Raw genomic sequence first — 23,490 nt, 5'->3', positions numbered from 1 at the left:
TAATAGGAGTTAAGATAACTTCTCGTCCTTTATTTTTGTTCATGACTGTAAAAATTTATAGTTCAGTTAGAAAGCTGTTTTCTGTCTAATGCCTTAACTTTATGGAGCCACAGAACAAAGTTTTATGTATTCATTTTCTCTGAGTTCTAGTTAAAAATGCATGTATTTTTCCTGAATATGAGGAAGTAACTAAAATACATTCCTGACCTGCAACTAGGTGGTTTTTTGACCTCAGGCAAACTACAATCTCTCTGAGGCCTTTTTGTCTCTTATGTGAAATTAGGGATGTTGACTAAGTTAGTGACTTTTATACCTCTTGGGAAAAATTTGTTTTTTCCAAAGAATAGAACTTATCTTTTTTTTTTTTTTTTTTTTGCATTAAACTGTAATATATAAAACAGAGACAAGTAGAGCTGTTTAACTAAAGGCGAGATAAGACTACACCTGTAGACTTCCTTGTCCCTCAATCCTGCTGTGTCCCAGGAGACCCTTAGATTTCTATGAGGCATAGTTTGAAAACTAACATTTATGAGAAAATACTTCATTAATAATTCTTTGAATTAAAATTTGCTGATATATTGCATGTTGCTTTTCTGTTTATAATTTTTTTATCCTCCTATTTTTTGGATAAATGGAAAGGTATAAATAAAATTGCAAATGCGTTCTCCTTATTAGTGGACTTCAAGCTATTTCCACCTTCTAAACACAGTTCTCACTTGGAAATAAAGGTCACAGAAGTAAATATTTAGGAAAAGACAATAACATCACATTGGTAATTCCTTAAGTCATGTCATATAACAAAGTGTCTTATATTTTACCTAGTATTTATTAATGCTTTATAAAATTGCTTCAATAAAAGTTTCTCCCATCAAGTGGTATTGAGTTATTAATTTTACAAGGCTATCTAGTAATGTTGTCATATTATTAATTTTACAAGGCCCGAATATAATGTTATTGTCAAAAAGTGTTATGATTCCTCAAAAAAAAAATAAAATAGAAATGCAGTACCATTCAGCAATTCCACTACTGGGTATTTACCCAAAGAAAATGAAAACACTAATTTGAAAAGTTATGTGCACCCCTATGTCTTTTGAAACATTATTTACATTATTTACAATAACCAAAGTATGGAAGCAACCTCAGTGTCCATCAATAGATGAACAGATAAAGAAGATGTGTGATACAGATACAATGAAATATTCATTCAGCTATAAAAAAGAATGGGATCTTGCCATTTGTGACAACATTGGTAGACCTAGTATTTTGCTAAGTGAAACAATGCAGAGAAAGGCATATACCATATGATTTCACTTCTGCATGGTATCTAAAAAACTAAACTACTAATAGCCTACTAGTGACTGGAAGCCTTACTGATAACATAAATAGTTCATTAATACAGTTTTTTTTTTTTTTACATTACATGTATTATATACTATATTCTCATAATAAAGCTATATTTTAAAAAGTTATTGAGAAAATACACTAAAATACTGTATCAAAAAAAGTCCATGTGTAAGTAGAGTAGACCTGCACCCTTCAAACCCATGTTGGTCAAGGGTCAGCTGTATATTACAAGTATTCTCATCTAGAATTTTCTTACTTAGAGCTTTCTTATAAAAGGTACCCTCTCATTGAATGTCCAAAATGGGGTCTAATGTAGGGTACTAAGGGGTGCCTGGGTGGCTTAGTTGGTTAAGTGACTGCCTTCAGCTTAGCTCATGATTCCTCTGTCCTGGGATAGAGCCCCATTGCAGGTTGTCTGCTAAGTGGGGAATCTGCTGTTTCCTCCCCCCCTCTGCCTCTTCTCCCACTCGTGCTCTCTATATCTCATTCTGTCTCAAATAAATAAATCAATAAAATTGCTGATATAAACCTTGGGCTGCAGATGCCTCTTTGGATCAATATATTTATATCTTTGGGGTAAATCCATAGTGGTGCAATTGCTGGGTCATTGGGTAACTCTATTTTCAGCTCCTTGAGGAACCACCATACTGTTTTCCAGAGTGCCTGCACCAGTTTACATTCCCACCAACAGTGTAAGAGGCTTCTGCTTTCTCTGCATGCCTGACAACATCTGTTGTTTCCTGACTTGTTCATTTTAGCCATTCTGACAGGTGTGAGGTGATATCTCATTGTGCTTTTGATTTATATTTATTTCCCTGATGCCAAGTGATGCTGAGCATTTTTTCATATCTGTTGCCCATTTGTGTGTCTTCTTTGAGAAATGTCTGTTCATTTCTTCTACCCATTTCTTGACTGGATTGTTCTTTGGGTGTTGAGTTTGATAAGTCTTTATAGATTTTGGATACTCGCCCCTTATCTGATATGTCAATTACAAATACCATTTTCCATTCTGTAGGTCATCTTTTAGTGTTGTCAGTTGTTTCCTTTGCTATGCAAAACCTTTTTATCTTGATGAAGTCTTTGTTTCCCTTGCTTTTGGAGACGTGTCTAGCAAGAAGTTGCTTTGGCCAAAGCCAGAGAGAATACAACCTGTGTTCTCTTCTAGGATTTTGATGGGTTCCTGTCTCACATTTAGGTCTTACATCCATTTTGAATCTTATTTTTATGTGTGGTGTAACAAGATGGTCCAGTTTCATTCTCCTGTTTGTGGCTGTCCAGTTTTCCCAACACCATTTGTTGGAATGACTGTCTTTTGTTCCATTGGACATTCTTTTCTGCTTTGCCACAGATTAGTTGACCATAGAGTTGAGGGTCCATTTCTGGGCTCTTTGATCTATGCGTGTGTATTTGTGGCAATACCATACCGTCTTGATGATGACAGCTTGGTCATAGAGCTTGAAGTCTGGAATTGTGATGCCACCAGCTTTGGTGAGCTTTTTCAACATTCCTTTGGCCATTTGGGATCTTTTCTGGTTCCATACAAATTTTAGGAATATTTGTACCAGCTCTGAAAAAATGTTGATGGTATTTTGATAGGTATTGTGTTGAATGTATAGATTGCTCTGGGAAGCATAGACATTTTCACAGTATTTGTTCTTCCAGTCTATGAGCATGGAAGGTTTTTGCCATTTCTTTGGGTCTTCCTCAGTTTCTCTCATGAGTGTTCTATAGTTTTCAGGGTACCAATCCCTTGCCTCTTTGTTTGTGTTTATTCCTAGGTATCTTAATGGTTTTTGGTGCAATTGTAAGTGGCTTTGACTCCTTAATTTCTCTTTCTTCTATCTCATTGTCGGTGTATAGAAATGCAACTGATTTCTGTGCATTGATTTTATATCCTGCCACTTTGCTGAATTCCTGTAGAACTTCTAACAATTTTTGGATGGAGTCTTTTGAGTTTTCCATGTAGAGTATCACATAATCTGTGAGGAGTGAGAGTTTGACTTCTTGCTGATTCAGATGCCTTTATTTCTTTTTGTTGTCTGATTGCCGAGGCTAGGATTTCCAGTACTAGTTGAACAACAGTGGTGAGAGTGGTCATCCCTGCCGTGTCCCTGACCTTAAGGGTAAAGCTCTCAGTTTTTCCCCATTGAAAATGATACTCACTGTGGGCTTTTTGTAGATGGCTTTTATGATATTGAGGTATGTTCCCTCTATCCCTGAACCATGAATAGTTTTAATCAAGAAGGGAAGCTGTACTTTGTCGGGTGGTTTTTCTGCATCTATTGAGAGTATCATATGGTTCTTATCCTTTCTTTTATTAATGTATTGTGTCACACTGATTGATTTGCAGATGTTGAACCACACTTGCAGACCAGGAATAAATCCTACTTGGTCACGGTGAATAATCCTTTCAATGTACTGTTGGATCCTGTTGGCTAGTATCTTGGTGAGAATTTTTGCATCCGTGTTCATCAGCAATATTGGCCTGTAATTCTCCTTTTTGTTGGGGTTTTGTCTGGTTTGGGGATCAAGGTAATGCTGGCCTCATAGAAAGAGTTTGGAAGTTTTCCGTCGTTTTTATTTTTTGAGACAGCTTCAGAAGAATAGGTATTAATTCCTTTTTAAATGTTTGGTTGAACTGTCCAGGTTTTTCTCTTACCATTTCTTCCAGATTGCCTAATTTGTTGGCAAATAGTTGTTCATTATACATTCTTAAAATTGTTTGTGTTTCCTTGGTGTTGGTTGTGATCTCTCTTCTTTCATTCATGATTTTATTAATTTCGGTCCTTTCTCTTTTCTTTTTGCCAAGTCTTCTCAGGGGTTTATCGATCTTCTTTCTTCTTTCAAAGAGCCAGCTCCTAATTTTGTTGCTATATTTTACTGTACTTTTGGTTTCTATTCCTTTGCTTTCTGCTCTGGTCATTATTAATTCTCTTTTCCTGCCGGATTTAGGCTTTCTTTTTGCTGTTGTTTCTCCAGTTCCTGTAGGTGGAAGGTTAGGTTGTGTATTTAGGACCTTTCTTGTTTCTTGAGAAAGGCTTGTATCACTCTATACTTCCCTCTTCAGGACTGCCTTGGCTGCATCCCAAAGATTTTGAGCAGTTGTGTATTCATTTTCCTTTGTTTCCATGAATTCTTTTACTTGTTTGTTAATTTCCTGGTTGACCCATGCATTCTTTAATAGGATGCTCTTTAGCGTCCATGTTTTTTATTTTTTCCCAAATTTCCTCTTGTGATTGAGTTCAATTTTCAAGGACTGTGGTCTGGAAATATGCAGGGAATGATCACAGACTTTTGGTACTGGTTGAGACTTGATTTGTGACCCAGTATGTGATCTCTTTTGGAGAAAGCTCCATGTGCACTGGAGAAGAATGTGTATTCTGTGGCTTTAAGATGGAATGCTCTGAATATATCTGTGAAGTCCATCTGGTCCAGTGTGTCATTCAAAGCCCTTGTGCCCTTGTTGATCTGCTTAGATGACCTGTCCATTGCAGTGAGGGAGGTGTACAAGTCCCCTACTATTTATTGTATCATGCTCGATGTGTTTCTTTAATTTTGTTATTAGTTGGCTTATGTAATTGGCTGCTCCCATGTTAGGGGCATAAATCTTGACAATTGTTAGATCTTCTTTTTGGAGAGACCCTTTAATTATGATAGCGTCCTTCCACATCTCTCATGATGGCCTTTGGCTTAAAATCTAATTTGATAAAAGGATTGCCACCCCAGCTTTCTTTTGATGTCCATTAGCACAGTAAATGGTTTTCCACCCCCTCACTTTCAATCTGGAGGTGTTATTGCGTCTAAAATGAGTCTCTTGCAGACACCATATTGATGGGTCTTGCTTTTTTATCCAATCTGATACCTTGTGTCTTTTGATTGGGGAATGTGGCCCATTCACTTTCAGGCTAACTATCGAAAGATATGAATTGAGTGCCATTGTATTACCTGTAATGTCATTGTTTCTGTATATTGTCTCTATTCCTTTCTGGTCTATGACACTTTGGGTCCCTCTCTTTGCTTGCAGGATTCCCGTTAGTATTTCTTGAAGGGCTGGTGTGGTGGTCACAAATTTTTAAATTTCTGTCTGTCCTGGGAACTCTTTATCTCTCCTTCTACTTTGAATGACAGCCTTGCTGGTAACATATTCTTGGCTGCATATTTTTCTGGTTTAGCACCCTGACTATACCATGCCAGTCCTTTCTGGCATGTCCTGAGCTGCTTTCTGGATTTTCTCTTTGTCTCTGAAATTTGCAAACTTCACTACTATATATCAAGGTGTTGGCCTATTCTTATTGAAATTGAAGGGGGTTCTCTGTGCCTCCTGGATTTGAATGACTTTTTTCTTCCCCGGATTATGGAGGTTCTCTGCTGTAATTTCTCAGGTACACCTTCTTCCACACCCACTTTCCTCCTCTTCTGGGATCCCTGTTATTCTAATATTGTTTTGCTTTATGGTATTACTCATCTCTTGAATTCTCCCCTCCCCTTGAATTACTGATCCAGTAATTGTTTACCTCTCTTCTTTTCTCAACTTCTTTATTCTCCATCATTTTGTCTTCTTTGTCACTACTTCTCCTTTCTGTGTCATTTATCCTAGCAGTTAGAGCCTCCAATTTTTAAAATTTGAAATAGCTAATATATATTAGTTAATTATAGCTCAGTAAGTCTGTAAAAGATAAGTAGGGTTTTATTTCTCCATTACCCATTATGTACGTGATGAATTTTTTAGAATTTCTATTCAATTAGCTGATATATGATATATGTTTCAGATATAGTGTTCAGTTAACCATCTGTTGTATGTAATACCCAGTGCTCTACACATCACATGCCCTCCTTCATGCCCATCACCCAATTACTCCTACCCCCATCCCACCTCCCCTTCAGCAAACGTCTGTTTCCAATAGTTAAGAGTCTCTCATGATTTGTCTCCCTCTTTGATTTCTTCCATTTAGTTTTCCCACCCTTCCACTATGATTCTATGCACTTTTTCTTATATTCCCCATATGTATGAAACAATATGATAATTGCCGTTCTGTGATTGACTTATTTCACTCAGTATAATACCCTCCGTTTCCATCCACTTCAATGTAAATTGTTGAGTTTATCCTTTTTGATGGCTTTGTAATATTCCATTTGCAATATCCCACATCTTCTTAACCCACTGAGCCACCCAGGCGCCTGGTAGCCACATCTTCTTTATCCATTCATCTGTTGATGGACATATGGGCTGTTTCCACAGTTAGTCTATTGTGGAGATTGCTTCTATAAACATTGCTGTCCAGGTGCCCCTTCAGATCAGTATGTTTGCATCTTTGGGGAAAATACCTTGCAGTACAATTACTGGGTCATATTTTTAACTTCTTGGAGAACCTCCATACTGTTTCTAGAAGTAGAGCTTCCATTTTTTTTTTTATTGCATCCCCTTAATAACCTTTTGATTTCAACTTGGTAATATTTTTGTTCTTTTATTTCTCCAGAAGGGGATTCTCCAGTGTCCTTTGTGTTTTGTTCAAGCCCAGCTAGTATTTTTATACTTGCTATCCTAAACTCTAATTCTGCCATCTTAGTTATATCCATACTGATTAGGTCACTGACAGTCAGTAGTACCTCCTGTTCTCTTATTTCAGGTGAGTTTTTCCATCTAGTCATTCTGTCTAGAGAAGAATAGAAAATGAAGAGAACAAAATACTAAAATAACAACAACAACCCCAGAGAAATATAATCTCTATAAAGCAAATCTCTATAATCTCTATAAACCAAAATAAATAAATAAATAAAATAAAAATTTAAAAAGTGAAAATATAATCAGATGATGAGAACAGAGCAATACACTAGATTTGGGTATATTTTGGTCTGTTTCTTAGAGGAAACTACATCCCAAAATTGTAAAGAAAGAAAAAATATATATATGCAAAAATAAAGTTAAGCACTATGAAAGGACAGAATGTAACTATAAAAATTACAATTAAAAATGTTTAAAAAACCCGAGTTGATAAAATGAGAAATTCGTTGAAATGGAAAAAGATAAAGAAAATTAAACTTGAAAGTTTAAGGAGCCATGGATTCTATATAGTATTTTCCCCCCCCAGCACTAGAGTTTTGCAGTTGTCTGTGATTCCTTAAACTTGATCTTAGCGGGAAGTTCTTGCTGATTTTCTGGGGGAGGGGCCTGTTGCGCTAATTCTCAGAGGTCCTTGCCCTGATGGTATTGCACTGCCCTTGCCAGGGGTCCAGGCTAATTTAGGGCCTCCAGATTCCTCTTTGTGGCTTTCGTTCCCTGACGGTTTTCCACACTGCTTGAGAGGATTAGAATGAAAATGTGAGCCTCCCAGTGTCCAGCCCTAGAGCTGAAAGCAGGCACCCTCCACTCTTCAGTGTGCCCTCACACAGGAGCTATCAATCACTCTCGTCTCCCTGGTTTTTCTGTATGCACTCTGTGTACACCCAGCCTTTGAACATTTTTATCTGTGGCTGCATTCATGCCAGTCCTCTGGGGGAAGGAGGAGGTCTTGCCCTGGTTCTTCTGCATGTTTGGCCCTGTTCTGAGAGTGGTTACCCAATGGGCTGGGGTTTGTGATTAATGGAAACACTGAGCTGAAAGCCCCCTCCTCTGCTCTTTGATTGCAGCTGGATTCCCTGCTGAAACTCCTGGGAACTCTCCCATACTCAGGCACCCCATTCTGTGTGACCCTGGGGATCCTGAGTTCAGGCAGTTCTACCTAGGATTCTACCCCACTTCTCCACCTGAGTGCTTTTCAAGCAGGGATGTCCGTCACCGGATTAGACTTATAAAAGTTCCTGTTTGCACACCACTGCTGTATCACTTTCTGATAAGCAGTTTATGCATCCCCCCCCCCCCACAGTTTATCTTCCCATGTATCCCCTTCGATTTCATTTCTCCATCCCACACCTCCTACCTTGCAGAATGTGGTCACTTTTCTATTTGTAGAATTAGAATAGTTCTTTTCTCAGATCTCAGGTTGAGTTCACAGGTGTTTAGAATGATTTGAAAGCTATCTAGCTGAATTCCAGGGACTGGACAAAACTATGGCCCCCTATGCCTCTGCCATATTCCTCTTCTCCCAGAAATTATATATATTTAATAGACCAATATTACTTGTACTTTTTATCAGATTTATCTAAATAGTGTTACATCTCTTTCTTCCATTACCTAAGATTAAAATAAGTAGGGATTTATTTTATTTATGTGATTATCTTTCTATTTAAGCAATCCCTAACTTAGTTTTAGTCTCTAATAGTGCTATTTTAAGTTCACATTTCATAAGCTATATATAATTCCTACAATTATGTGTCTTGTTTAACTTGAACATTATAAATATTTGACTTATTTCAGATGCAGCAGGAGTTGGAAAAAAATATAACTAGAGAACTAGAAGAAGGTATGTTGCCAAATTTCCGAATTAAGATGGTCATTGATTTCTGAAATATCCTATGAATGGTAAATCCATTGTTTTCTCTTGTTTGTATAACAATAGGTACTATATTAATTTTTTAAATATATATCTAATAAAAATAGAAAACATAAACATAATGAGGAACATACTTATTCCTCATTTAGTCATCGTTTTTCAGACTTAAAGAAAAAAATCTCCAAATGTCCATTTATCTGTTATTTCAAGCTGTAATCTTCCTTCACTTCTGCCATCCCTCTGGAACTGTCAACCTGAATATGCGGGCTTTCTTAAATCCTTGTTTCTGCTAATGATATAAAACCAAAATTAAAAAAAGAAAAAAAAAAAAAGCAGTCTTGTCTTAGGTGATACTTAGTTAAGCAATTATGGTTCAAATGGCCTTTACTTGACAGGTGACATTTAAACCTCCAGCCGTTGATTTTGTCATTGATTTACCTTTTGCCATTGGGTAAAATTCCAAGCTCCATACATGGAATAAAAACACCCAAATCAGTTTGGTTCTTGTCAGCTTTTTCAGCCTTCTTTACCGCTAACATTTACCCTACTCTGCTGCTTTGCTCTTGCACCTCTTCAGCATTGACTACTTGCAATTCCACAAGTGTTCTTCCTCACTCTCTGTATATGTTCTTTGTATATGCATCTTCCCTCCACCTGGCATGCTTCTTCCCTGTCCTTCAGATATCAGCTTACATATCCCCTCCACCAAAAAGCAGACAATATTCATAGAAAACTAGGATTTTCCTTCTCTGTGTTCTTCTGTTCAACTCTGAAAATTGCCTGTTTGATTTTTCAGTCTGTCGTACATGATTATTCACGGGTGGGCTCTGTTATCATCTTGTAATGAGAAAAACAGAAGCTCTGATATTTATCCACAATAGCAATTACCTCAGTGGGCAACTGTGAGCAAAATATATTTAAAAGTAATCTTGTATTTTATATTGTAGCTGTATTAGATGTTTTTCATTCCTCATAACACTCATAAGGCTTCAACTTTGTTTTTTTTACTAACATTTAGTTAAGAATGAAGTATTTTAGATAAAGACTGTAATTCTTTTCCTTTTCAGGTTTTGCTGTATTGGAATCAGGCTCATCTGGTGGGGCCACCTCTTTAGAATCTACTTTTGAAAGACATATAAATTGTGATGACGTACTGAAATCACACAGAGAGTACTCAGAGTTTCTGAAGAAAAAGTATAGCATCTGAAACATAAATAGTAGAAATTTATTTTCTGGATGGTTATAAAACATTTTAATAGTTTCCTATTAAATGGATGATATGCACAAATCTTTCTTAAAGGAAAATATTTTTGGATCATGTGTGTAATGAAAGTTTATATAATATTTTAAGCTATGTTTCTTGGTAGCTAATTAACTTTTAAACAGATTTTTTTTAATGTGGGAATCAGCATTATTGGGTTTTACATGCTTCAGGCTCCAAATGCCAGCTTTCTAAACAGCACCCAACCAACCAAGTTTTCATGAATACTTCAGTCATGTTAATTGATAACTTTTTGGTATTTTCCAATTTTTATTACTACATATGAACCTAGAGATTTAGACAGACATTAATTTTAAGACAGAGAGTCTTAAAATTAGAGGAAAAAAAAATAACATTTACCCCAGAACCATTTGCAAGACAATTGTTAAATTATGCCTGATTCCCATAGCATTTATATCCTACAAATCAGTACATTCCACATAACTACTGTACAACCTTGTCAATCAGACAATTCTAATACAGTTGACCCTTGAATAATTGCAGGGGTTAAGGGCACTGACCATTTGCAGTCAATAATATGTGAATAACTTTCGACTCCCCAGGCACTTGAGTACTAATCTGCTATTGACCAGAAATCTAACTTTTACAAAAACAGTTAATTAGCCTGTGTTTTGTTTGTTATATGTATTCCATATTATATTTTTATAATAAGCTAGAAAAGAAAGTGTTATTAAAATCACAAGGAAGGGGGGACAAAATGGCGGGGAAGTAGGAAGAGGTGTCTTTTCAGCCTGTACCCCAAAGTGAGCTGATTACCTACCAAAGAACTCTGATCACCCATGAAATCAGCCTGAGATCAGAATTATACACATCTGGATCTCTACAGGGGCAGAAGATGCCAGTGGGCAGATAAAGCTGAGTGGGAAAGTTGGACTGATATGGGAAGATAAACAAAAGGGGGAGGGAGCCACCAGAGGCGACTGGTTGGAAAGTAATACCCCAATCAAGCAAGAGTGCCCTGCATCTGGGGTCCAGCATTAACTTAGAGACTGGTTGAAAGCACTCCAAAAGAGCAAAGAATTGTGGGGGGAAATTGTCGGAATCGGGGTTGCTAGGGACAGGGGCTTAAGTCCCCAGTCCCAAGACGGCCTCCACTGGTTCTAAGACAGAGAGAGTGGGGAGGAGAAACCAGCTCTTGGTCCCTAAGCCGCCAGCGCACCTGAGAACCATGGGGTCCATTTCCTGTGAGGAGATGGGAGCCACGCTGGGAGGCAGAATGGGGGAGCCCTGCTATAGAGTCTGAGATACTCCCCTGAGAGAGATACAAAGGCCCAGCCAGTGCTCTTTGATACCCGCCATTGTTTCAGACCAAACTCTCCCCCCATAGAGGTTCACGGAGGGCCCAGCCAGTGCTCTTTGATATGCGCCATTGTTTCAGACCAAACTCTCCCCCCAGAGAGGTTCGTGGAGGGCCCAGCCTGGTGCTTTAGGACCTGCACCCCATTCTCAGAGCCTGAGACCCATGGTCGACCCACAGTCTCCCCTGAAATTGGTGCGTGCAAGCAAGCCGGGCGCTCTTAGACACAGAAAGACCAGGCACTCCCAGCCTGGGCCAGCGGGAAAATTTCAGTGTGCTATTGCTGCTTGGAACCTCTCTGGTGGTCTGGAGCTGCCCAGACAGCTGCCACTGCCTTGGCTTTGGGTACAAGGAAAAGATCTTATATCCCCAGGGACCGCGACTTGGAACCTGCTCTGCCAGCAGCCAAGGGGGAACTTATTTAGGCTCTGCAGCCAGACTGAGGCTTCTCTCTGAGAGGGAGATCAGGGTACGGTTTGCTTTCCTGTAAAACTACAAAAACCATCAAAAGCAGTCAAAGTGAGAGAAAAAAAAAAGTCCACAAACATAAGAACCGCCAGAGAACAAAAGCCTGAAAAAAAAAAAAAACAGTTTCCTCAGAGCCCACCCCCTTGAGGGCAACGGGAGGACTTAACACAAGGAACAACATTGACTGAAAACCCACTTGGCAGACCCTTCCCCCAGAAAACAAACCAAGAAAGAGAAAAAAAGGGGGGAAATAATACAAGAGAACAACCACTAACTCATAGGAAAACTTATTTTTCACTTGTTCCCACTATTCTGGTTCATTTTTTTATACATAGGTAATTTTTTTAAACCTATTTACCATCACAGCGAGCTGTACATCAAATTTCATAATAACCTTATAACCTGAACTTTTTGATACATACACCTATGTTTTCCTTTTGCATTTCTATTTTTTGAATTCTTTTTTTTTTATTTTAGTTTAGCTTAGTCTAGTTTATTCCTTTTTACTTTTATCTTCTAATATTCATACAGAGTTAAACTTCAAAGTAAGTTTGAATCAATACTACCTTTCCCCAATCAATACTACCCCTATAGGTAAACCAATTTTTAATCCCCCTTTATCTTAGGAAAGTTGAGTCCTTCAACAAAGATACAGGATACATCCAGGAATAATCAAAACAAACTTCCTCACACACACTGAGAATTTATAACCACTCTCCCATCTTTTTCTTCCACCAGTGTTTCTGTGTTTTTGTGTTTGTCCTGATAGCATATAAATCTTACACTTGGGGTTCCTTTTGATGAGGTTCTTCCTTTATTTGCATATATATATTTTTTCTCTTGTCATATACTTGTATCAGTCTTTTTGTTTGTCTGTTTTTGTTTGTCTACTTCATAATTCTTACCTTGGGGCCCATTTATGCTGAACCTTCTCTTTCATCTTCCCTTTATTTTCTGTCTCTCTCTCTCTCTTTTTTTGCTTTCTTCTTTTTTTTTTCTTTTTCTTTTCTTTTGTCTCTCATTTGGGTGGGGAATCTTGATTACTCAGAAGTGTTCCAGGGTGCACCTTGACTGCACCACAGTCGATACATCCAGCTACATCTGTTCAGTCATCTCCCACCAAAATGATTAGGAGGAGGAATGCCCAATAGAAGAAAAATACAGAGGATGGACCTTCTGCAACAGAGCCAACGGCTATCAACATAGACAATATGTCGGAAAGAGAATTGAGGCTAACAATTATCCAGGCAATAGCTAGGTTGGAGAAAGCCATGGATGACCAAACGGAATTGATTAGGGCCAAGCTGAAAGCGATGAGAGATGATGTTCACAATGTTAGGGCGGAGCTTAAAGCTACCAGGGAGGAGGTTCACAATGCTCTCAATGAGTTCCAATCTAATCTAAACTCTCTCAAAGCTAGGGTAACTGAGACAGAAGATAGGAATAGTGATCTGGAGTACAAACAGAGAGAAAGGATCAGGAGGAAGCCTGGAACAAACAGCTTAGAAACCATGAAAACTTCATCAGGGAAATAAATGATGCCATGAAGCGTTCCAACGTCAGAATTATTGGAATCCCTGAAGGGAAGGAGAAAGAAAGAAATCTAGAAGATATAGTGGAACAAGTCCTTCGTGAAAATTTTCCCAATTTCGCGAATGGAACCAGCATTCATGTACTAGACGCTGAACAGTCTCCACCCAAGATTATACATTCCAAAAAAAATCACGACACCTGATAGTCAAATTGAGTAATTATAATTGTAGGTATAATCTCTTGAAAACCGCTAGGTCAAAGAGGCTCCTTACTTACAGAGGGAAACCCATCAGAATAACGTCAGACCTGTCCACAGAGACCTGGCAAGCCAGAAAAGGCTGGCAAGATATATACAGGGCACTAAATGAGAAGAACATGCAGCCAAGAATACTTTATCCAGAAAGACTGACATTCAAAATAGATGGAAATATAAAGAGTTTCCAAGACTGGCAATGCTTAAAAGACTATGCAACCACCAAGCCGACACTGCAGAGTAAAAATACTAAGAATAACATTGAACAGAAATATAGAGACAGTCTACAGAAAGAAAGACTTCAAAGGTAACACAATGTCAATAAAAACATATCTATCAATAATCACTCTCAATGTGAATGGCCTAAAGTGCCCCTAAAACGGCACAGGGTTGCAGATTGGATAAAACGACAGGACCCATCTATATGTTGTCTACAAGAGACCCATTTTGAACCTAAAGATATACCCAGACTGAAAGTGAAGGGATGGAGAAGCATTTTTCATGCCAATGGGCCTCAAAAGAAGGCTGGGGTAGCGATTCTCATATCAGAGAAATTAGACTTCAAACTAAAGACTGTAGTCAGAGATAAAGAAGTACACTACATAATCTTTAAAGGGACTATCCACCAGGATGATCTAACAATTGTAAATATCTATGCTTCCAATATGGGAGCAGCCAATTACTTAAGAAAACTGTTAATCAAGATAAAGAGTCATATTGATATGAATACACTAATCGTAGGAAATCTTTTTTTTTCTTTTTTTTAAAGATTTTATTTATTTGACAGAGAGAGATCACAAGTAGGCAGAGAGGCAGGCAGAGAGAGGAGGAAGCAGGCTCCCTGCTGAGCAGAGAGCCCGACGTGGGACTTGATCCCAGGACCCTGAGATCACGACCCGAGCCGAAGGCAGTGGCTCAACCCACTGAGCCACCCAGGCGCCCTAATCGTAGGAAATCTTAACATGCCTCTCTCAGAAATAGACAGATCATCGAAGCAGAAAATCAATAAAGAAACAAGAGCATTGAATGACACATTGGACCAAATGGACCTCACAGATATATGCAGAACATTCCACCCTAAAACAACAGAATACTCATTCTTCTCAAGTGCACATGGAACCTTCTCCAGAATAGACTACATACTGGGTCACAAATCATGACTCAACTGATACCAAAAGACTGAGATGATTCCCTGCATATTCTCAGATCACAATGCTTTGAAACTGCAGCTCAATCACAAGGAAAAAGTTCAGAAGGAACTCAAACACCTGGAAGCTAAAGGCTACCTTGCTTAAGAATGCTTGCATCAACCAGGAGATCAAAGAAGAACTGAAACAATTCATGGAAACCAATGACAATGAAGACACTTTGGTCCAAAACCTATGGGATACAGCAAAGGCAGTCCTAAGGGGGAAATACACAGCCATCCAAGCCTCCCTCAAAAAAAGAGAAAATCCAGAATACACCAGCTGTCTCTACAACTTAAAGAATTGAAGAATCAACAACAAATCAAACCAACTCCACACATAAGAGGGGAAATCATCAAGATTAGAGCTGAGTTTGATGAGGTAGAAACCAGAGATACAGTAGAACATATCAATGAAACTAGAAGCTGGTTTTTTGAAAGAATCAATAAGATCAATAAACCATTGGCCACACTAATCCAAAAGAAAAGAGAGAAAGCCCAAATTCATAAAATTATGAATGAAAAGGGAGAGATCACTACTAAAATCAAGGAAGTAGAAACAACCATCAGAAGTTATTATCAACAGTTATATGCCAATAAGCTTAGCAACCTAGATGAAATGGATGCATTCCTGGAAAACTATAAACTCCCAAAATTGAACCAGGAAGAAATCGACAACCTGAATAGACTGATATCTAGTAACGAGATTGAAGCAGTGATCAAAAACCTCCCAAAGAAAAAGAGCCCAGGACCTGACGGATTCCCTGGGGAATTCTACCAAACTTTCAAAGAAGAAATAACACCCATTCTCCTGAAGCTGTTTCAAAAAATTGAAGCAGAAGGAAAACTTCCAGACTCTTTCTATGAAGCCAGCATTACCTTGATCCCCAAACCAGGCAAAGACCCTACCAAAAAGGAGAATTTCAGACCAATATCACTGATGAATATGGATGCTAAGATTCTCAACAAGATCCTAGCCAACAGGATCCAACAGCACATTAAAAAGAGTATGCACCATGACGAGGTGGGATTCATCCCTGGGCTACAAGTATGGTTCAACATTCGCAAATCAATCATGTGATAGAACAAATTAATATGAGAAGAGAGAAGAACCACATGGTCCTCTCAATTGATGCAGAAAAAAGCATTTGACAAAATCCAGCATCCGTTCCTGATTAAAACGCTTCAAAGAATAGGAATAGAGGGAACATTCCTGAACCTCATCAAATCTATCTATGAAAGACCCACAGCAAATATCATCCTCAATGGGAAAAAGCTTGCAGCCGTCCCGTTGAGATCAGGAACAAGACAAGGATGCCCACTTTCACCACTCTTGTTCAACATAGTATTAGAAGTCCTCGCAAAAGCAATCAGACAACAAAGAGAAATAAAAGGTATCCAAATTGGCAATGAAGAAGTCAAACTCTGTCTCTTTGCAGATGACAGGATTCTTTATATGGAAAACCCAAAAGACTCCACCCACAAACTACTAGAACTCATACAGCAATTCAGCAACGTGGCAGGATACAAAGTCAATGTGCAGAAATCAGTGGCTTTCTTATACACTAACAATGAAAATATAAAAAGGGAAATTAGAGAATCTATTCCATTTCCTATAGCACAAAGAACCATAAGATACCTGGGAATAAACCTAACCAAAGAGGTAAAGGATCTGTACTTGAGGAACTACAGAACACTCATGAAAGAAATTGAAGACACAAAAAGATGGAGGACCATTCCATGCTCTTGGATCAGAAGAATAAACATTGTTAAAATGTCTATAATGCCTGGAGCAATCTATACTTTTAATGTCATTCTGATCAAAATTCTACCAGTATTCTTCAAAGAGCTGGAGCAAATAATCCTAAAAATTTGTATGGAATCAGAAGAGACCCCGAATCACTAAGGAAATGTTGAAAAACAAAAATAAAGCTGGGGGCATCATGTTACCTGATTTCAAGCTTTATTACAAAGCTGTGATCACCAAGACAGCATGGTACTAGCATAAAAACAGACAGACAGACCAGTGGAACAGAGTAGAGAGCCCAGCTATGGACCCTCAACTCTATGGTCAATTAATCTTTGACAAAGCAGGAAAAAATATACAGTGGAAAAAAAGACAGTCTCTTCAATAAATGGTGCTGGGAAAACAGGACAGCTATATGTAGAAGAATGAAACTCGACCATTCTCTTACACCGTACACAAAGATAAACTCAAAATGGATAAAAGACCTCAATGTGAGACAGGAATCCATCAGAATCCTAGAGGATAATATAGGCTGTAATCTCTTCTTTATCAGCCACAGCAACTTCTTTCAAGATATGTCTCCAAAGGCAAAGAAAACAAAAGCGAAAATAAACTTTTGGGACTTCACCAAAATCAAAAGCTTCTGCACAGCAAAGGAAACAGTCAACAAAACAAAGAGGCAACCCACGGAATGGGAAAAGATATTTGCAAATGACATTACAGACAAAAGTTTGATATCCAGGATCTATAATGAACTCCTCAAACTCAACACACCTGAAACAGGCAAACATATCAAAAAATGGGCAGAAGATATGAGCAGACACTTCTCCAGTCAAGACATACAAATGGCTATCAGACACATGAAAAAGGGTTCATCATCACCAGCCCTCAGGGAGATCCAAATTAAAACCACATTGAAATTTCACCTTACAACAGTTAGAATGGTCAAAATTAACAAAACAGGAAATAACATGTGTTGGAGAGGATGTGGAGAAAGTGAAACCCTCTTCCACTGTTGGTGGGAATGCAAGTTGGTGCAGCCTCTTTGGAGAACAGTGTGGAGATTCCTCAAGAAATTAAAATAGAACTTCCCTATGACCCTGCAATTGCACTCCTGGGTATTTACCCCAAAGATACAGATGTCGTGAAAAGAAGGGCCATCTGTACCCCAATGTGTATAGCAGCAATGGCCACGGTCGCCAAACTGTGGAAAGAACCAAGATGCCCTTCAACGGATGAATGGATAAGGAAGATGTGGTCCATATACACTATGGAGTATTATGCTTCCATCAGAAAGGATGAATACCCAACTTTTGTAGCAACATGGACGGGACTGGAAGAGATGATGCTGAGTGAAATAAGTCAAGAGGTACCAAATGCTGCTGAGAATGTGGAGGAAAGGAACCCTAATTTATTGTTGGTGGGAATGTAAACTGTTACAGTTACCACTGGAAACCATACGGAGGTTCCTCAAGAAATTAAAAACAGAACTAACATAGGATCCATGAGTCCCACTTCTGGTATATGTACCCAAAGAAAATTCAATTATCTCAAAAAGATATCTATTCTCCTATGTTCACAGCAGTATTCACAACAGCAGTATTCACAACAGCCAAGGTACAGGAAAAAGCCTGTTTTCATTAATGGATGAATGGATAATATATATATATATATATATATATATATATATATATATATTCCATATATATATATATGGAATATTAGCCTTTGAATAAAGGAAATCCTACCATTTGCAAGAACATGAATAGATTCAAAGGCATTATGCTAAATAAAGCAAGTGAGAGAAAGACAAATACTGCATAATACCATGTATATGTGGAACCTACAAAAGTTTTTTTTTAAGTTGAACTCATATAAAAAGAGCAGAATGGTGGTTGAAGGGGCTGGAGAGTGGGGAAAATGTGTAGAGGTTTGAGAGAAGGACACAAGCTTTTAGTTGTAACATGAATGCGGTTTGAAGATCTAATGTGTAACATGGTGGCTATAGTTGATAATTCTGTGTTGTTTAATTGAAATTTGCTAAGAAACTAAAACAACTGTTCTCACTAAATAAATAAATAAGTAAATATGTGGGGGGGCAGAATGTATTAATTAGATTGTGAGAATCCTTTCAATAGTATACATATATCAATCTGTCACACTGCACATTTTATTTTTTTTTAAAGTTTTTGTTTGAATTCTAGTAAGTTAACATGCAGTGCAATATTCATTTCAGGAGTAGAATTCAGTGATTTATCACTTACATAAAACACCCAGCGCTCATCACAACAAGTGCTCTCTTTAATACCCACCATCCATCTAGCTCATCCTCTATGCACCTCCCTCCATCACCACTGTGTTTGTTCTCTATAGTTAAGAGTCTCTTATTGTTTGAGGCACACCTGGGTGGCTCAGTTGGTTAAGCACTTGCCTTTAGCTCCAGTCATGATCTCAGGGTCCTGGGATGGAGCCCCACATTGGGCTCCCTGCCCAGCTGGGAGCCTGCTTCTCCTTGTCCCCTTGCCTCCTCCCCCCTGCTCATGCTCTGTCTCTCTCTCTCAAAGAAATAAATAAAATCTTTTAAAAAAAATAGAGTCTCTTATGGTTTGGTTCCCTCTCTTCTTTCCCCTCCCATATGTTCATCTGTTTTGTTTCCTAAATTCCACATATGAGTGGAATCATATGGTATGTCTTTTTCTGACTGATTTATTTTGATTATCATAATACACTCTAGTTCCAACCACATCTGTGCAAATGGTAAGATTTTATTCTATTTGATGGCTGAGTAATATTCCATTATACATATATACTACATCTTCTCTATCCATTCATCAGGCAATGGACATAGTTTGACTATTGTTGATAAAGCTGCTATAAACATCAGGAGAACTCTACCTCTTTGAATCTGTAGTTTTGTATCCTTTGGGTAAATAACAAGTAGTACAATTGCTAGATCATAGGGTAGCTCTATTTTTAACTTTCTGAAGAAACTCCATACTGTTTTCCAGAGTAGCTGCACCAGTTTTCATTCCCACCAAAAGTGTAAGGGGTTTCCCCATTCTCCACATCCTTGTCCATTGTTAATTTTAGCCATTCTGGCAGGCATGAGGTGGTATCTCAATATGGTTTTGATTTGCAATTCCCTGATGGAGAATGATCTTGAATATCTTTTCATGTGTCTGTTAGTCATCCAGATGTCTCCTTTGTAAAGGTGTCTATTCATATCTTCCTCCCATTTCTTAGCTGGATTATTTGTTTTCTGGGTGTTGAGTTTGGTAAGTTCCTTATAGATTTTAGATACTACCCCTGTATCAGATATGCCATTTGCAAATATCTTCTCCCATTCCATAGGCTGCCTTTTAGTTTCATTGTTTCCTTCACTGTGCACAAGCTTTTTATCTTGGTGAAGTCCCAATAGTTCATTTTTGGTTTTGTTTACCTTGCCTCTGGTGCCAAGGTCAAAGAGGTTCCTGCCTATGTTCTCCGCCAGGAGTTTGATGGTTTCCTATTTCACATTTCAGTCCTTCAACCATTTTGAATTAACTTTTATGTATGGTGTAAGAAAGTGCTCCAGTTTCATTCTTCTGCATGTTGTTATCCAGTTTTTCCAAGCCATTTGTTGAATATCCATTGGATATTCTTTCCGGTATTATTTAAGATTAGTTCACCATGTAGTTGGGGATCCATTTCCAGGTTATCTCTTCTGTTCTATTGATCTACATATCTGTTTTTGTGCCTGTAGTATACGGTCTTGATGACTACAGCTCTGTAATGTAGCTTGATATCTAGAATCACAATGCCTTCAGTTTTGCTTTTCCTTGTTCAGGAGTGCTTTGGTTACTCAAGGTCTTTTGTAGTTTCATATGAATTTTAAGATTATTTGTTCTAGTTCTATGAAAAACACAGGTGGTATTTTGATAAGGATTGTGTTAAATGTGTAGATTGCTTTTGGTAGCATAGACATTTTAACAACATTGTTTCCAATCCATGAGCATGGAATGTTTTTCCAATTATTTTTGTCTTCTTCAATTTAATTCATAAGTTTTCTGTAATTTTCTGTGTACAGTCTCTAGTTTTCTGTATACAGTCTGTAGTTTTCTGAACACAGACCTTTTACCTCTTTGTTTAGATTTATTCCTAAGTATCTATTTTTTATGCAATTGCAAATGGTATCAATTCCTTAATTTCTTTTTCTGCTGCTTTATTGGTGTATAGAAATATAACAGATTTCTGTATATTGATTTTATGTCCTGTGACTTTGCTGAATTCATGTATTAGTTATAGCAAATTTTTTTGGTGGAGTCTTTTCGGTTTTCTTTTTTTCAGATTTTATTTATTTATTTGACAGACAGAGATCACAAGTAGACAGAGAGGCAGGCAGAGAGAGAGGAGGAAGCAAGTTCCCTGCTGAGCAGAGAGCCTGATGTGGGGCTCGATCCCAGGACTCTGGGATCATGACCTGAGTCAAAGGCAGAGGCTTTAACCCACTGAGCCACCCATGCACCCCTCTTTCAGATTTTCTACATAGGGTATCATGTAATCTTCAAATAGGGAAAGCTTGATTTCTTCCTTGACAATTTGGATGCATTTTATTTCTTTTTGTTGTCTGATTGCTGAGGCTAAGACTGCCAGTACTATGTCAAATAGTAATGGTGAGAGTGAATATCCATCTTGTTCCTGACCATAGGGGGAAAGCTCTCAGTTTTTCCCAGTTCAGGTTGATATTAGCTGAGGGTCTTTCTTATATGACTACTATGATATTGTGGTATGATCCATCTATATCTACTTCGTTGAGGGTTTTTATCAAGAACAGATGCTGGGGGCGCCTGAGTGGCTCAGTGGGTTAAAGCCTCTGCTTTTGGCTCAGGTCATGATTTCAGGGTCCCGGGATCAAGCCCCGCATTGGGCTCTCTGCTCAGCAGGGAGCCTGCTACCCCCTCTCTCTCTGCCTGCCTCTCTGCCTACTTGTGATCTCTGTCTGTCAAATAAATAAAATCTTAAAAAAAAAAAAAAAACAGATGCTGTATTTTGTCAAGTGTTTTTTTTTCTGCCTCCATTCAGAGAATCATGTGGTTCTTATCCTTTTATTAATGTGGTGTATTATATTGATTTGTGAATATTGAACTATTCCTGCAACACAGGAATAAACCCACTTGATTATGGTGAATACTTCTTTTAATGTATTATTCAATTTGATTTGCTAGTCGTGTTCATCAGAGACACTGGACTGCAGTTCTCCTTTTTAGTGGGGTGTTTGGCTTTCACATTGTACATTTTAAAGATAAAAAATTTTTTAAAAAGAACAAAAATGTAGTCATTCCTATTATCTGTTTAGTGGTCCCTACCCTTAACCTTTATTTCTTTTTAAAAGCAGATCCTCAGGCACCTGGGTGGCTAGTCTTGAGCACCTGCCTTCAGCTCAGGTCATGATCCCAGGGTGCTGGGATCAAGTCCCACAACAGGCTCCGCATTCTGTGGGAAGCCCCACTTCTTCTCCCACTCCTCCTGCTGTGTTCCCTCTCTCACTGTGTCTCTGTCAAATAAATATATAAAATCTTAAAAAAAAAAACCCTCAGTTAATGAATTAAAAAAAACATATTCTCAAATAATGAAAAACTAATTATTTTAATAGATTTTTTAAAAACCCAAAGAAAATGTATTTTAAAATACAATTACCCCAATTTAAATTCCTATTCATAGGTCAGACAGTAGCCTGGATACATCAGGGTGACAACTAGGAAAATGGAAGAAATAATTGAGAATATAAGGAGAAAGACCAAAAAACCATCGTGGAAACATGAAAAAGAGGTTAAGAGATATGAAGTTTAGATTAAGTCTAAATATCTTTTGAGACACCAAATCATAGATTCAAAAAGCCAAATGAAATTTATCATGTTATTAGACAGGATACAGTATATCATAAGTTTTTGTTGTACTGTTCAATGATTTATTAGTTGCACATAACAGCCAGTGCTCATCCCAACACATGCCCGCCTTAATACCAATCACCCAGTTTTTCCCTCGTTTGTTTCCCGGAGTCCAGAGTCTCTCATGGTTTGTCTCCCTCTCTGATTTCATCCCATTCCATTTTCCCTCCCTTCCCTGTGGTCCTCAACTCTATTCTTTATCTTCCACATATGAGTGAAACTATATGGTAATTGTCTTTCTCTGCCTGACTGATTTCACTTAGCACAATCCCCTCCAGTTCCATGTCAATGCAAAAGTAGGTATTCATCCTTTCTGATGGCTGAGTAATAGTCCATTGTATATATAAACCACATCTTTATCCATTCATCTGTTGAAGGGCATCATGGTTCCTTCCACTGTTTGGCTCTTATGGACATTGCAGTTATGAACATTGGGGTGCTGTGCCCCTTCATTTTACTACATCCTTATCTTTGGGGTAAAGACCTGGTGGTGCAATTGGTGGGTCACAGGGTAGCTCTACTTTAAACGTCTTGAGGAACCTCCACACTGTTTTCCAGAGTGGCTGTACCAGCTTGCATTTCCACCAACAGCACAAGAGGATTCCCCTTTCTCCATAACCTCACCAACACTTGTTTCCTATCTTGTTAATTCTGGCCATTCTAACCGGTGTAAGGTGGCATCTCATTGTGGTTTTTGATATGAATTTCCCTGATGGCTAGTGAAGTTGAATATTTTTTCATGTGTCTGTTAGCCATTTGGATGTCTTCTTTGCAGAAGTGTCTGTTCATGTCTTCTGCTCATTTCTTGACTGGATTGTTTGGTTTTTGGGTGTTGAATTTGAGAAGTTCTTTATAGATCTAGGATATCAGCCCTTAATCCAAAATGCCATTTGCAAAGATCTTCTCCCATTCTGTGGATTGTCTCTTAGTTTTGTTGACTGTTTTCTTTGCTGTGCAAAAAGTTATCTTGGTGCAAGTCCCAAAAGTGCATTTTGCTTCTGTTTCCCCTACCTTTAGAGAGGC

General features: G+C 38.1%; 1 protein-coding gene across 6 annotated transcripts in view; it reads left to right on the top strand.

The window, feature by feature from the left end:
- LOC123393332 (ankyrin repeat domain-containing protein 26-like) overlaps window positions 1–10,655 on the top strand; it is a 78,900-nt gene extending 68,245 nt beyond the window's left edge. For 4 of the 6 annotated variants that reach the window (XM_045084936.1, XM_045084941.1, XM_045084939.1 and 1 more), the window contains 2 exons: window positions 8,699–8,744; window positions 9,842–10,655. The gene's annotated coding sequence lies outside the window, so the exon portion shown is untranslated. Of the gene's footprint in view, window positions 1–3,694; window positions 3,748–8,698; window positions 8,804–9,841 lie in introns of those variants that run through there. The other 2 variants (XM_045084937.1, XM_045084938.1) reach the window with 2 other exon arrangements.
- Window positions 10,656–23,490: the final 12,835 nt, after the last annotated feature.

Source organism: Mustela putorius, unplaced genomic scaffold (genome assembly GCF_011764305.1).
Source record: "Mustela putorius furo isolate JIRA1106 unplaced genomic scaffold, ASM1176430v1.1 tig00000827_pilon_pilon_pilon, whole genome shotgun sequence".
NCBI lineage: Eukaryota > Metazoa > Chordata > Mammalia > Carnivora > Mustelidae > Mustela > Mustela putorius.
The sequence above is the reverse complement of the archived record's forward strand: the minus strand, read 5'-3'. Positions and strand labels throughout refer to the sequence as shown.